This window comes from Theropithecus gelada, chromosome 6 (assembly GCF_003255815.1).
Source record: "Theropithecus gelada isolate Dixy chromosome 6, Tgel_1.0, whole genome shotgun sequence".
Lineage (NCBI taxonomy): Eukaryota > Metazoa > Chordata > Mammalia > Primates > Cercopithecidae > Theropithecus > Theropithecus gelada.
This window is the reverse complement of record NC_037673.1, coordinates 29,736,416-29,751,406: the sequence shown is the minus strand read 5'-3', so window position 1 is coordinate 29,751,406 and position 14,991 is coordinate 29,736,416. Positions and strand designations below refer to the sequence as shown.

Here is a 14,991-nt window from a genome sequence, read left to right as displayed (position 1 = left end):
CCTTTCCAGAAGTCTATGCCCATTTCTGCTTTTTTATAGACTCTAGTACTGTAGGAAAAATACTCCTTTATTATTATTTGTACTGATTTTATTAATCAATGATAGTTATTTTAACATTTATGTCTTCTCATTCAATATCGGTATCATCTGTGATACCGTTTTTATTTTCCTTCTATTTTATTTTGCTTAAGTCAACCGGTCCTGTTATATGGATGATGGACATTATGAATAAAGAACTTAGAGACTTTTGTGATATTATTTCCTCACACACACTTAGAATATGCATCCATCATTTTAATGTAGTCCTAGATTGAGATGGTCCAGATTTTATGTGGCTTTTCTGTTTCTAGATGCTTTTATTTCTAGATTGATTCTCTTCTAAAGTTTCAGCTGAAATCTTGACATTTTATCAGAAAATCTCCTCCTTAAGATCCAAGTAAAGGTTAAAAGTTCTGAGTTGACAGCAAAAGCATTATTAATTTTTTATTTATTTTTTTTTTTGCTAAGATGGTGACTCCCATGCATCAGCTCATAGCCCAGAGACAAGCATAATAAAGCAAATAAGCAACATGTAAGATGTCAGAAATGCTTGGAATTTGGACACTAGACTTATGAATGCGCATGAAAAAGAAAATACGTACATAGGCCCTCAAGGACAGTAGAAATAAAGAAAACTTTCTAAAAGAAAAAGAAAACAGATTATTATTACAATGAAGGAGCTTTCTTCCCCTTCGTGTTATTGGCATTGGAGCAACCAATGTAGAAAGAAAGACTGAGAAAAAAATGGTCTAAAAGGGTAATCAGTTCCAGTAGCAGTAGCAATGACGGTTCAGCTAGTGATTCTTCATCAGAGAGTGAAGAAACGTCTACCTCATCCTTGTCAGAGGACAGTGACACTGATGAAAGCTCTTCTAGTTCCTCATCCTCAGTCTCCTCCACAACCTCTTCCCTCTCCTCTGATTCAGACTCAGATTCCAGCTCTTCCAGTAGCAGCAACACCAGCACAGATAGCAGCTCCAAGGAGGAACCAACAAAGAAGAAGAAAAAGAAAGAGTTGCTCCATCCATATTGTACCGATGGACTGAAAACATTAATGTGATTCTCAAAAGGGAATGTAGAATATGTTAAGGCTGACTAGGTTAACTGGTGAAAATTTCTAGAATTCAAAAGTTTCTAAATGTTTTACATTGTAAGAGCATAAAAACTATTAATAATGGATTATATAGAGAGACTAACTTATTTGAAGGGTGAATCTTGTTTTACTTTTTTATCTTTAAAATATAAAGATACTGTCCCAAAACTAACCCAGGAAGAAGTTGAATCCCTGAATAGACCAATAACAGGCTCTGAAATTGAGCCAAAATTAATAGCCTACCAACCAAAAAAAGTCCAGGAACAGACGGATTCACAACCGAATTCTACCAGAGGTGCAAGGAGGAGCTGGTACCATTCCTTCTGAAATTATTCCAATGAATAGAAAATGAGGGAATCCTCCCTAACTCATTTTATGAGGCAACATCATCCTGATACCAAAGTCTGGTAAAGACATAACAACAGCAAAAAAAGAGAATTTTAGACCAATATCCATGATGAACATCGATGCAAAAATCCTCAATAAAATACTGGCAAACCGAATCCAGCAGCACATCTAAAAGCTTATCCACCATGATCAAATGGGCTTCATCCCTGGGATGCAAGGCTGGTTCAACATATGCAAATCAATAAACATAATCCAGCATATAAACAGAACCAAAGACAAAAACCACATGATTATCTCAATAGATGCAGAAAAGGCCTTTAAAAACTTCAACAGCCTTTCATGCTAAAAATTCTCAATAAATTCGGCATTGATGAAACATATCTCAGAATAATAAGAGCTATTTATGACAAACCCACTGCCAATATCATACTGAATGGGCAAAAACTGGAAGCATTAGCCTTGAAAACTGGCAGAAGACAGGGATGCCCTCTCTCACCACCCCTAGTCAACATAGTGTTGGAAGTTCTGGCCAGGGCAATCAGGGAAGAGAAAGAAATAAAGGGTATTCAATTAGGAAAAGAGGAAGTCAAATTGTTCCTGTTTGCAGATGACATGATTGTATATTTAGAAAACCCCATCATCTCAGCCCAAAGTCTCCTTAAGCTGATAAGCAACTTAAGCAAAGTCTCAGGATACAAAATCAATGTGCAAAAATGACAAGCATTCCTATAAAACAATAACAGACAAACAGGGAGCCAAATAATGAGTGAACTCCCATTTGCAATTGTTACAAAGAGAATAAAATACCTAGGAATCCAATTTACAAGGGATGTGAAGGACCTCTTCAAGGAGAACTACAAACCACTGCTCAATGTAATAAAAGAGTACACAAACAGATGGAATAACATTCCTTGCTCATGGACAGGAAGAATCAATATTGTGAAAATGGCCTTACTGACCAAGATAATTTGTAGATTCAATGCCATATTCATTAAGCTAACAATGACTTTCTTCACAGAATTGGAAAAAACTACTTTAAAGTTCATATGGAACCAAAAATGAGCCCGCATTGCCAAGACAATCCTAAGCCAAAGAAACAAAGCTGGAGGCATCACGCTACCTGACTTCAAACTATACTACAAGGCTACAGTAACCAAAACAATGTGGTACTGGTACCAAAAGAGACATATAGACCAATGGAACAGAACAGAGCCCTCAGAAATAATACCACACATTTACAACCAACTGATATTTGACAAACCTGACAAAAACAAGAAATGAGGAAAGGATTCCCTATTTAATAAATGGTGCTAGGAAAACTGGCTAGCCATAAGTAGAAAGCTGAAACTGGATCCCTTCCTTACACTTTATACAAAAATTAATTCAAGATGGATTAGAGACTTAAATGTTAGACCTAAAACCGTAAAAACCCTAGAAGAAAACCTAGGCAATACCATTGAGGACATAGGCATGGGCAAGGACTTCATGACTAAAACACCAAAAATAATGGCAACAAAAGCCAAAATTGACAAATGGGATATAAGTAAACTAAAGAGCTTCTGCACAGCAAAAGAAACTACCATCAGAGAGAACAGGGAACCTACAGAATGGGAGAAAATTTTTGCAATCTACTCATCTGACAAAGGGCTAATATCCAGAACCTACAAAGAACTCAAACACATTTACAAGAAAAAAAAACCAACCCCATTAAAAAGTAGGCAAAGGATATGAACAGACACTTCTCAAAAGAAGACATTTATGCAGCCAACAGACATATGAAAAAATGCTCATCATCACTGGCCATCAGAGAAATGCAAATCAAAACCACAATGAGATACCATCTCACACCAGTTAGAATGGCAATCATTAAAAAGTCAGGAAACAACAGGTGCTGGAGAGGATGTGGAGAAATAGGAACACTTTTACACTGTTGGTGGGACTGTAAACTAGTTCAACCATTGTGGAAGACAGTGTGGTGATTCCTCAGGAATCTAGAACTAGAAATACCATTTGACACAGCCATTCCATCACTGGGTATATGACAAAAGGGTTATAAATCATGCTGCTATAAAGACACATGCACATGTATGTTTATTGCAGCACTATTCACAATAGAAAGACTTGGAGTCAACCCAAATGTCCATCAGTGACAGACTGGATTAAGTAAATGTGGCACATATACACCATGGAATACTATGCAGCCGTAAAAAAGGATGAATTATTGTCCTTTGTAGGGACATGGATGCAGCTGGAAACCATCATTCTCAGGAAACTATCGCACGAACAGAAAACCAAACACCGCATGTTCTCACTCATAGGTGGGAATTGAACAATGAGATAACTTGGACACAGGAAGGGGAGCATCACACACTGGGTCCTATTGTGGGGAGGGGATAAGAGGGAGGGATAGCACTGGAAGATATGCCTAATGTAAATGACCAGTTGATGGGTGCAGCGCACCAACATGGCACATGTATATATGTGTGACAAGCCTGCACGTTGTGCACATGTACACTAGAACTTAAAGTATAATAAAAATAAAAAATAGAAAAATAAAAAATATGTATCTCTAGAACTTAAAGCTGAAATCTGCAAATCTGTTTGTGTGCTGAATCTATCTTTTTTTTCTGTGAAATAAATGCCATACTTTGTTACTTTGTTATATATGTTAGTAGTATGTTTCAGACATATTTTCAGGATGATGCATCAGAATATCTGGCAGTGAATTTCTAATGCTTTTGGCTGTATGTTATGATGTGAAATTTAATATGTTGTTACTATAAGTTTAGGAGTTTTGCTACAGTTAATAAATGTGCTCTATTTTTTCATTTATCATCAGAAAGTTATTCTGACTGTCCTAAGTGATATGTTCAAGGAGACTATTACTATATCTACAGTTATTGAATGCTACAAGTTTCAAGTTTTTGTTGCATCATTCATTTTCTTCTGGTTCCTTAAGTTTCTCGAGTTACCCTTTTCTGAGGAAAATTATTCTAGAGGAACCTAAAAAGGGACACAAAATCTGAAACTACTTAGGAGTATAACCTCGGTGCCTTCTGATAAACTCAGTGTATCAGGAAAGAAAGCAGCCATGTAAGAGGCTAACTTAAGTAGAAGTGCTAGAAATACCTTTGTGTATTAACTCGCAATAAAAGGCACCATTCACATCAGGGGGAAAGGTAGGAGGAAGAGGTAATTTTTGCTGAAAATTAGGGCAATGTTGGTTGACTTTTATTAAAAGCTTTTTATAAGCTTTCATAAAGATTGCAATTTGCTAGTTTTGCAATTATGATATTATAGTTTATATGTTAACTGGTCATATATATGACAGTCTTCTGCATAAATATGAAGGACTAGGATTAATCTGATGCTTTTACATAGGATATACATAGCTGAAATCTAGAATGAAAGGTTAAAGAGGAAATACTACACAATCTTTCTTAAAAGTAAAATGCTTTCATTGTGGCAAGAGTCTTTGGTTTAACCTCACATTATTCTGTCATGTTTTTTTAACTTTTGAAAAGTGGTATCATTTGTAGAAAATTTTTGATTTGGGTTAAATATAGGTTTTCAAAACTGTAAATGTTGTCTTTCCTATATTTTTATGAAAAATCAGTAGAAAATTACTTTTGAAGAAAATGAGCTCTTTAAATATTAAAATATATGTATGTTGTGAGTTTAAGGAGCCTGTAATTACTTGCCAGTTTTACAAAACCATCTGTGTTCAATGGTTGTAAATAAATTCTCAAAAAATCATTTCAAAGGCTGCCTACAGAACATTACCATTTGACATATAGAGTTAATAAATTAGCAATCAGACACATTTTATAATGTTTGTGTCTGTAAACGTAATGTTAGCAGTTGAAGAACGTGATTTAGAAAAGAATGTGTTACATAGGTTGCATCACTTGCAGTTAAATAAAACTCACATTTTGTGCTCACAAGCTTAAATAATAATAATAATAATTTAAAATTTTATAAACTGCTCCTCCTCAAAATTAAGATACAAACAAAAACTGGAATTTTTGGTCTGAAAATACCCTATAAAGAGGAAGAAAAGACATGTTTGTACACTGGCTGGAAGAAAATATTTTCAAACTATATATCCAACATAGCACCTGTATTTAGATGTTATGAATAACTCTTAAAATTAAGCGGAAAAATATAAACAGTCCAATTAAAAATTGAGCAAAAGATGTGAGTCAACATTGGAATGAATAGGTTATATAGATCTTAAATAAACACATAAAGCGATGTTGATGACAGATGAAAAAGCATGATCAGGTAATATTGCACAAATGTCAGAATAGCTGAAGTAGAATGTAACAATGTCACCAAAAGCTGGAGAGGACATGGAGAACCTGAACATGTAAAATGGCTCAGCCACGCTGCAAAAGATAACAGCAAGTTTTCTGAAAGTTAAACAACCACTTATTTTACAATCTGGTTCTTATTATGCTCAAGCCACAAACTACAAAAAGTTTCCGTATTTTGTCACTTCCTTGATTTCCCTTACATAAAATATATCGTTTGCACATGTTAAATAGCACAATACTGACACATTATGAACTATTAAAAATGCTTTAAAATTGTGTAATCTATCTATCTAGAAATTAGAAAATTTCTCATAAAACTTTACACGTTCTGTATTGTTGCCAATACAATCATTCAAATATAGAAGAGACAATGAGTTATTTTTATTTATCTGAATTCCATAGTTAAGGGTCAAACTGACACCTTCGCTGATTGAAGTGATCTTTATATCTTACACAGGTCAAAAAAAAAATGTCCTTTTATTCCTCCCTTGGTTTTGTGAAATTTTTTATGAAGACAATTTTAAGCATTTATATGTTTCACTTAATACATGCCTACAGATGCTGTGGGAAAAACTCAGTTTCCTCAATCTTTGAAAGTTCATGATATATTTGAATCTATGTCAATAATATAATTGCCAATAATATATAAGTAATATTATGGCATACTTAATGTTGCTTGAGTGATGTTAAATTTATTATCAGTTTTCTTGTATTATAGACAACAAATAGCTCCCCTAATTTGACAATATTGTCTTTTAAAATATTTCATTGCCTAAACTTTAGTGTGTTAGGGCTAGCATAAAATAAGTGTTTGGGCAAGTTGTAAGTTGATGAATGCACTAGATTTTTTTTTCTTCTTCTTCTTCTTGCAAAATAAGCAACTTCTTTGAAATTTAAAAAAAGGATAAATTCAGGACTTTATGATAATTTAGTAAATATATGGAAAGCATTGAGTATAGTGGATTCAAAAATTCTATAGAAATACACAAAGTGTGTTGTGTTATATCATATGAAGATTTATAGCCCAAAACCTATGATGAGATACAATGCATTGACATTAGAACTTTATTTCAGAGATTATAAAAATAAGAAAGAAAAACACATATCTTCTTATTTTTAATAGAGTTATGTATTCACCTCATCCAAATGTTTCATCAGATTTAAGGTAAGAGATCCATTATATACAACTGTTTCACTCAATTGAAATTTATTTTCTGAATAATGCAAACCTTATTATAACTAATATAGTACCTGGAATAGAATATGTAGTCACTAAGTGTTATCAGATATGGCACAGTATTTTACAATTGTTAATTCTGAATTATTCATAAAATGATAAAAGCAAAATTCAGTGATCTAGCTAGTTGATTAAAGAAATCAAAATTTCTAAATACAAACAGAACAGTTCTGAAGGAATTGAGTTTCACTTAAACTGAATAGCATTGTTGTTAGAATGAAACCAGTAACAATTGGTTATTAACCTTGAAAACTGGATAAATACAGTGTTGACTAAACACAGTATACTGCTATTGAGCTGCAAAATGTTACCCATGACCCTTTGCTTCTTAGTGAAATTTAAAGTATAGGTTTATATTTCTAAACTCTGATATTGTTTGGGATTTAGTCACCTTAGAGACTGCTTTTCTAGCCTAGCCAGAAAAGGGATCACTTGAGGATGTTTGTTTCCAGCTCAGAAAACTTAAGAAAATGAATAACAGAATTTATTTTGAAATATACTTGTAGTTCAAAATCTGTACTACAAAAGGCATCAGTAACATAATATAAATGCCACATCATCAACATCTGTGTATCACTGTTAATAAAATAGCCTACATTTATTGAATGCATATTATGTGACCTGTAGTCTCTGGAGGCCTTAAGAAGATTAGCTCACTTAATTTTCATTAATTAATTAATTAATTAATTAACCAAAAAGTCAAGACTATGGCCTCTCTTTTGGATAGGAGAAAATTAAACTTGTTGAACATATATTCAGGGATGGAACTTTTGGTCTATTCCAAATCATGTGTTCTCAGCAAACATCTTTTCTTGCCTCTTATATCTGTATGCCTTACATCTTACATCTCTGATGTCTGTACTGGAGAGAGCTTACCTTGGTTGTCACCAAATACACAGTGATTAAATGTATGTGTAACAGGGACACTGTTCTTACAATCACCTGAAATCATTGGGAAATTTACAAATGACTCTTGTCAGTCTCAGTGAGAAGTGTTGTTTTGCATGCAGTTATCCTCAAAACACAAACCTACAAGGTTTCCAACTATTTTTACTCACAATTTCAAGTTTCAGGACTTTCCAAGATTTTATATAAGTACTGAAATAGGCAATTGTGAAGTGGAAGGTTTAAATGATTGGGATATATTGGATATTTCACACATCTATTTTTGATGTTCCCAGCTGCTGGATGTTGAGTGTTCATAGAAACAAAATTTCTACAGCCTTAATATGTCCATTGTATTAAAATGTAAGTTTTATATTTAGCTTCCGTATTTTTCAGCATATTTTGGAATTCTCCGTGATACAACATATAATGAGTAGATTTTCCTTTTAATAAAAATAAGATGAAGTATTATAGACAGCAGATACCCATAATTAAGACTACTCATCTAGAGGTGATTAATAAAGTATTTCATTTTTCATACTTCCTCCCTTCTTTCCTCCCTCCTGCCTTCCCTTTCTTCATTTCTTTATTTTTCCTTTTCTTTCTCTCTCTTTTCATCTCTCTCTCTGTTCTCCGTTCTCTCTTTCCTTTTTTTTCCTATTATCTATCTATCTATCTATCTATCTATCTATCTATCTATCTATCTATCTATCATCTACTTACCTACCTACTGATTTATTATCAATTTATCGTCACTACCTAATACACAACTTCAAGCCAGAATTGTGATTGGAAATATAATCTTTAGAAGTGAGATTAACCATAACAAAAAAGATTTCCTAAATTATTGTCTAACTATAATATTTTGCCTTATATGTAGACCTTCAACTATTATGAAAAAGAGGTAACTCCAAATTTATATCAATTATATAAGAATAATCAGGCTATTTTCCTGATTCATTAAGGAAATGCATCAGAATTCTGAGAAAATATTTAAATATTATTTTACATAATTTCAGAATAAACAATATTTCTGCTTTCTCTCACATATTATGAAATCCTTCCACTGTAAAAGTATATCAAATTTTCAATAAGTTTCATGATATACATTTTTATTTTAATAAAAACATAGCAAGCTATCTTGAAATAAGAGCTCTTTAATAGCAAGATTTCTTTTACATATTGCTTAATTATTGATTGGTAACTTTTTAATATTTTAATATACTAAGGGTTGCTATAAAATATATGTAATATAGAAATTAATATGGACAGGTATGTAAGTCTGTAGCCTAATTAAATAAATATGCAAGAGTTTTACTCAGTTTTAAATGTGTAATTAGATGAATGTGTCATAGTCAATGCACACTAAAAAATTTCAAATTATTTTTGTATTATGAGCCAAGTTACACTCTCAGAAATATTGTATGGAATCTCTAAATGCTCTCTAATAGTTGCTATTTTCATATTTTAAATTTGACAATAATTTGGTTACAAAATGTATCTCATTTTGGTCCTATTTGAATTTTTCTTATTGTAAATGAAGCATATATTTTTAAAGTATATATTGCTCACAGAACTATTTTAGTTATGAGTTTATGTTAACTTTTACTATGTTTTTTTTCTGTATCTATTAAAATTATCTACTTCTTTAATCATTTAATTTCTTAAAGGATTAAGTGACATTTTTAATATGTGTGCTTACCCAATTTATCATTTTGGCATAAGCCAAATTTGAGAACAACGTATTTCTTCATTCAAGCGCATTATTTTCTAACACTTTTCTTGTTTCAGTGTGCTAATATCTTGTTTGCAATTTTGCATTTTTGCCTATAAGTGAGTTATGGACATAAATGTCCTTCCTTCTTCTGCCTTTGTGTTCTTTTAATAATAAAGATGTGGTTTGTGGAATAAGTGGAATAATATACCTTTTTTTATAAAGCCATTTGTTAACAATATTTTATTTGTAGGAGATTTTACAGCTTCTTCAATTTCTTCAGTAGTTAAATAGAATTCAGTAGTTCTAATTATCTCTGAGTCAGTTATGTTCATTGTTATTTCCTAGTAAATTGCCCATGTTATCAAAGTTTCTACATTTTTTTGGCAGAAACCTCATAGCTTTATGTGTAATAAAGCCACTGTTAAATTAATTTTTAAAATAATTTTAAATATCGTCATAACTTAGAATGTTGTGGTGGTTAATTTCACATGTCAACTAGGCTGGGCCACAGTACTCAGATATATGCCCAGACATTACTCTGGATGCTTCTGTGAGAGTGTTTTTGAGTGAGAGTGACATTTTAATTGGTGGAATGGGTAAAGCAGATTGCCTTCCATAATGTGGGTGGGCCCTATCAGTTGAAAGCCTGGATAGAACAAAAGAATGTCCTTCTCTGAGCAAGAGGGAATTGTAGAGCAGATGGTCTTCATTGCCTCTCCCCACAACTCCAGCCTGCCTACCCACCATACAGATTTTGGACTTACCAGCCTCCACAATTGCATGAGTCAATTTCTTAAAATAAATAAATAAATAAATAAATTTATTTATTATATATTATATATAATAAATATAAAAATACAATATATATTTTATATAATATACTATATATTTTATATATAATATATTATATATTTTATATAATATACAATATATATTTTATATATAATATAATACATATTATATATTATAACATATATATTTATATATAATATATATTATATATTTTTATATATTTATGCTACGGGTTTTCTTTCTTTGGAAATATATAATATATATTTTATATAATACACTATATATTTTATATATTATATATATTATATATGATATAATATATATATTATATATATTTATGCTATGGGTTTTCTTTCTCTGGAAAACTCCAACTAAACAGGTACCTTCTTTTTTGTGTTATCAGTTTTCACATGTGCTATAAAATTCTTGATTGATTACATGAGATGTATTTTTATTTTATTAGACTTCTTGAAAGAAAAGAATATGGTTTGCTTTTAAAGCCCAAGACAAAGATTACAAAGCTGACCCTGAATTTCAAGGGGACACATACAGGGTGGTAAAGATGTGTGTAAAAAATAATAAATAAGCAAGGAAAGGTTTATAGCAATAATCCATTTTAAAAATCTAGCAAATTACTTAGTAGACATCTGCTAGGTTGGGCATGAGAGAGTAACTCATCTCAGAATTGTCCACGGAAGAGAGAACTGAGGATGAAACTATATACTCAACTTCTTCCTTTTTCTTATTTCTGATAAATTACCATTAAGTGTTCAAGGACGTAGCAACACCAGAGTTAATGGTGGCACTGTCAGTCTGATCAGGAAATCCTTTTAGTTGCCTAATAATGTAGTATTTTGTTCAAGTCCAAGACTGGAGAGAAGATTGTATCAGAGTGGGACCCCAAAGAAAAATTAAAGAAGAAGGCATTCAGAGGAAAGGAAGTTACACAGACACATGCAACTTTGCCTGATTCAATCTACTTCTTGTGCCATTTGGATGCCTTTATGACCTCTCATTTTATCTTAGTTGTATACTACCTATATTTTTCTTGTGTTAATAAAGTCACTCCTACTTCTTCACTGAGTAGGCAAATACAAGTATAATAAATCAGAGTCTTCCACTTCCTTCAAGGGTCATTGCCTAGGAAACTTAGTAATTAAGAGTCTCATCATTAGCTCTCACTTTGGCTAGTCTGTTTTATTTGTTTGGTAGAATGATCAAGTTCATTTTTACCAAGGAGTCTGATCCTTTAGTTGCATCCTGGATAGTCATTACTATATGTGTGTTTCAGTAATCTCCAAATTACAGTCATACTCTTTGTACTGATTGCCTTAGCCAATATAACTCCTTTTTGGCCTGTAGGAAAATTGAAATGAGGTAATCAAATCCCTAATCTGTAGACACAACTTCTAATTTAGTAGAACATCCTATTATGTCTCCTAGCAGAAATGTTTCTCATTTGTGGTTTGAGGGAACCAGATGAGATGAACAAGATGTCAAAAATGGGTAACTGAGTGTGATTCTGATATAAATCATTTCTATACTTCCTCAACTACCTTGACTCCCAGAGGCATGTATTGTAGCCACAGTAAATGGTTCTGTACTTTGGTTTGTTGTTGTTGTTGTTGTTCAAGGTATTTAGCAGATCCAAGAAGAGTGTTCCATAAACTGACAGTACTTTCCAAGAACGTAACTTAGCTGAGGGTTAACGTTCTACTCTAATGTTGCATCAGGGTAACTGTTTTCAAGATATAGCGTTCATATTAAGACCTGTGGAGATGAGTTCAGTGCTACACATCAGTCTCAGTCAATAGTTGTACAAAGCCAAACTGAAAGAGGCAGTTGAAGGAAATAAACTTTGGTGCTGATGAAGACACTGTAAACAGAGAGGGTAACTCAAATTTGGAGTAGATAACAACTCTGTTAAGGACAAATTACTGCTTTTTCTGTGTTGGGACTAGTCTAATATAATTGCTCTTTTTCAGCAATTTATGGCACTAGCTGGTCCCATAAGAATGGTACCATTTGAGATCCAGTATCTGTCTCTGCTATCATGTTAGAAATTAAACAATGGGAGTAACCAAATAGGCCTTACTGGAGGAAATTTTATATTTTTGTATCTAAATATTCTCCATAACTGCCACCATGATCTATCTGTTCATGGGATTGTAAAAGGCTTATATAGAGGTTGTTTGACATTCAAATATAGATGATCCTCACAGATGATTCTGCAGAAGATGCTTTCTTGGAGGGATTACTGTAAATAAAAAATTTCATAGTTCATACCTCTCTCATAGGTACATAATAAATTTATTCTCTGACACTTTTCAATTGTTCCCTCTTGTATACTACAGACCTCGATGAAATGGCCTTGAAATCATTCATAATACTGACATTTTAATGTAAATGAAAACCCTAAACTACCTGTAATGCATACAATGTAGATAGAAAGTCTATTCATCATAGCTCTTCTCATTGTGAAGTTTTTTTTTAAACTATTATATTTTTAGGTCATTCATAAAAGGGACTATTATGCATCTGCATTAGTCATCTAATTAATACACACACATTGTGAAGACTCATTTGTGAGCCAGACTAAAGTTTCTTCTTTTTCTGTATATTGGCATTAGGAAGGAGAGCATTCATAAAGCTCTAGGTATAGACTACAGTTAGGTAACAGTGTGGCAGAGGCAGTTGTCATGGGAATCTGTTCCTGGACTTTCTGCAACTACTTAAGTCTGAGTTAAATGATGAATTGCCTTTGTACAAATATGACTTAATAACATTGCTGATGAGATAAAACTCAGTTCATGATGAGCAGCTTTAGGTCTCAGCAATAATTTATGATCCTGGTTAGGAAGTCATTCACATCTAGGACCTGGTAGCATTGCAGATACTATAAGCAAATAGTAGTCCTCTGACACAGAATGCATATACTTTTCCCCAAACTCTAAAAATCTCTGGAATTTCCATTAGGCCTTGACAATTATATACATATCATGGTATCTTATTAAATAAGCTGCATTATACAACACAAGAAACAGAATTATTTCACCATATCCTGGAACTGTGGCAGAGGTCTCTTTTCACCTGGTCATTACTTGAACTTGGCAACATTCCAGGTAAATCAGTGAATAAGTTGGGGCAGTATTTTAAGTGTAGTCAATATTGTTTCAAAATCTAGAGTTGTCTACTAAGACCTAGGTTTCATTCACAGTGATTGGAGGTGCAAGGAGCAGGGAATTGCTCTTGATCTTAAAGGATTTGTACCAGCATGTCCTTGATGGCTAGATAAAATGTGTCCATGTAGAAGGACATATAAAATGACACAAAACTTTATTGAGGTTATACATCTGTCTTGTATGGCATCTAGAGAACCTGACACTTCCAATTTCACAGATTTCTTTAGTTTGAAGTCATCACTATAACTAATTTCTGGTATCTGCTGTTGATTGTCAAGGTCATAAGTGTTCCTCTCTAAACTATTATGCAGGGTATGAGAAAACTGACATAAACCTGAAATAAAACCATTAAGGTAGGTTGTTGTTCTTGCCATATAACCATATGAAAAAAATATGGTATGTTCACATGCATGTATGTGTGTTTCTTTTTAATGGATAATGAAACCAAAAAAAAAGTCCCAATGACAATGGCTACAATACACTTTTTAAGTTAAGGTCTCACATGTAGAAATAGCATTTTCACAACTACGCTACCACCTGGTTAAGCACACAAGGGTTCATAGTTATCTGTTATTTTCCACCATGGTTCTGCTAAAGCCATCTAAGAGAATTGAATGGAGGCCAGGCATGGTGGCTGATGCCTGTAATCCCAGCACTTTAGAAGGCCAAGGTGGGTGGATCACCTGAGGTTAGGAGTTCAATACCAGGCTGACCAACATGGTGAAACCTCGTCCCTACTAAAAATACAAAAATTAGCCTGGTGTAGTGGTGCATGCCTGTAATCCCAGCTACTTGGAAGGATGAGGCAGGAGAATCACTTCAACCCAGGAGGTGGGGGTTGCAGTGAGCTAAGATTGCACCATTGCACTCCAGTCTGGGCAATAAAGTGAGACTCCATGAAAAAAGGAAGGAAGGAAGGAAGGAAGGGAGGAAGGAAGGGAGGAAGGAAAGAAGGAAGGAAGAAAAGGAAGGAAGGAAGGAAGGAAGGAAGGAAGGAAGGAAGGAAGGAAGGAAGGAAGGAAGGAAAGAAGGAAGGAAGGAAGGAAGGGAGAAAAGAAAGAAAAAGAAAGGAAAGAAAGAAAGAGAAAGAAAGAAAGAAAGAAAGAGAGAGAGAGAAAGAAAAGAAAGAAAGAAAGAAAATAACAATTTCAAAACCAAGCTACCACCGGGTTAAGCACACAAGGATTCATATTTATTTGTCATTGTCCATCATGGTTCTGCTAAAGCCATATAAGAGAATTGAATGGAGGGAAGGGAAAGAAAGAAAGAAAGAGAGAAAGAGAGAAAGAGAGAGAGAAAGAGAAAGAGAGAAAGAGAGACAGAGAGAGAGAAGGAAGGAAGGAAGGAAGGAAGGAAGGAAGGAAGGAAGGAAGGAAGGAAGG

At 33.3% G+C, this 14,991-nt stretch overlaps 1 pseudogene; it reads left to right on the top strand.

Moving 5' to 3' along the window:
• Nucleotides 1–507: 507 nt before the first annotated feature.
• Nucleotides 508–1,099, top strand: LOC112626979 (annotated as a pseudogene).
• The last annotated feature ends 13,892 nt before the right edge of the window (nt 1,100–14,991 follow it).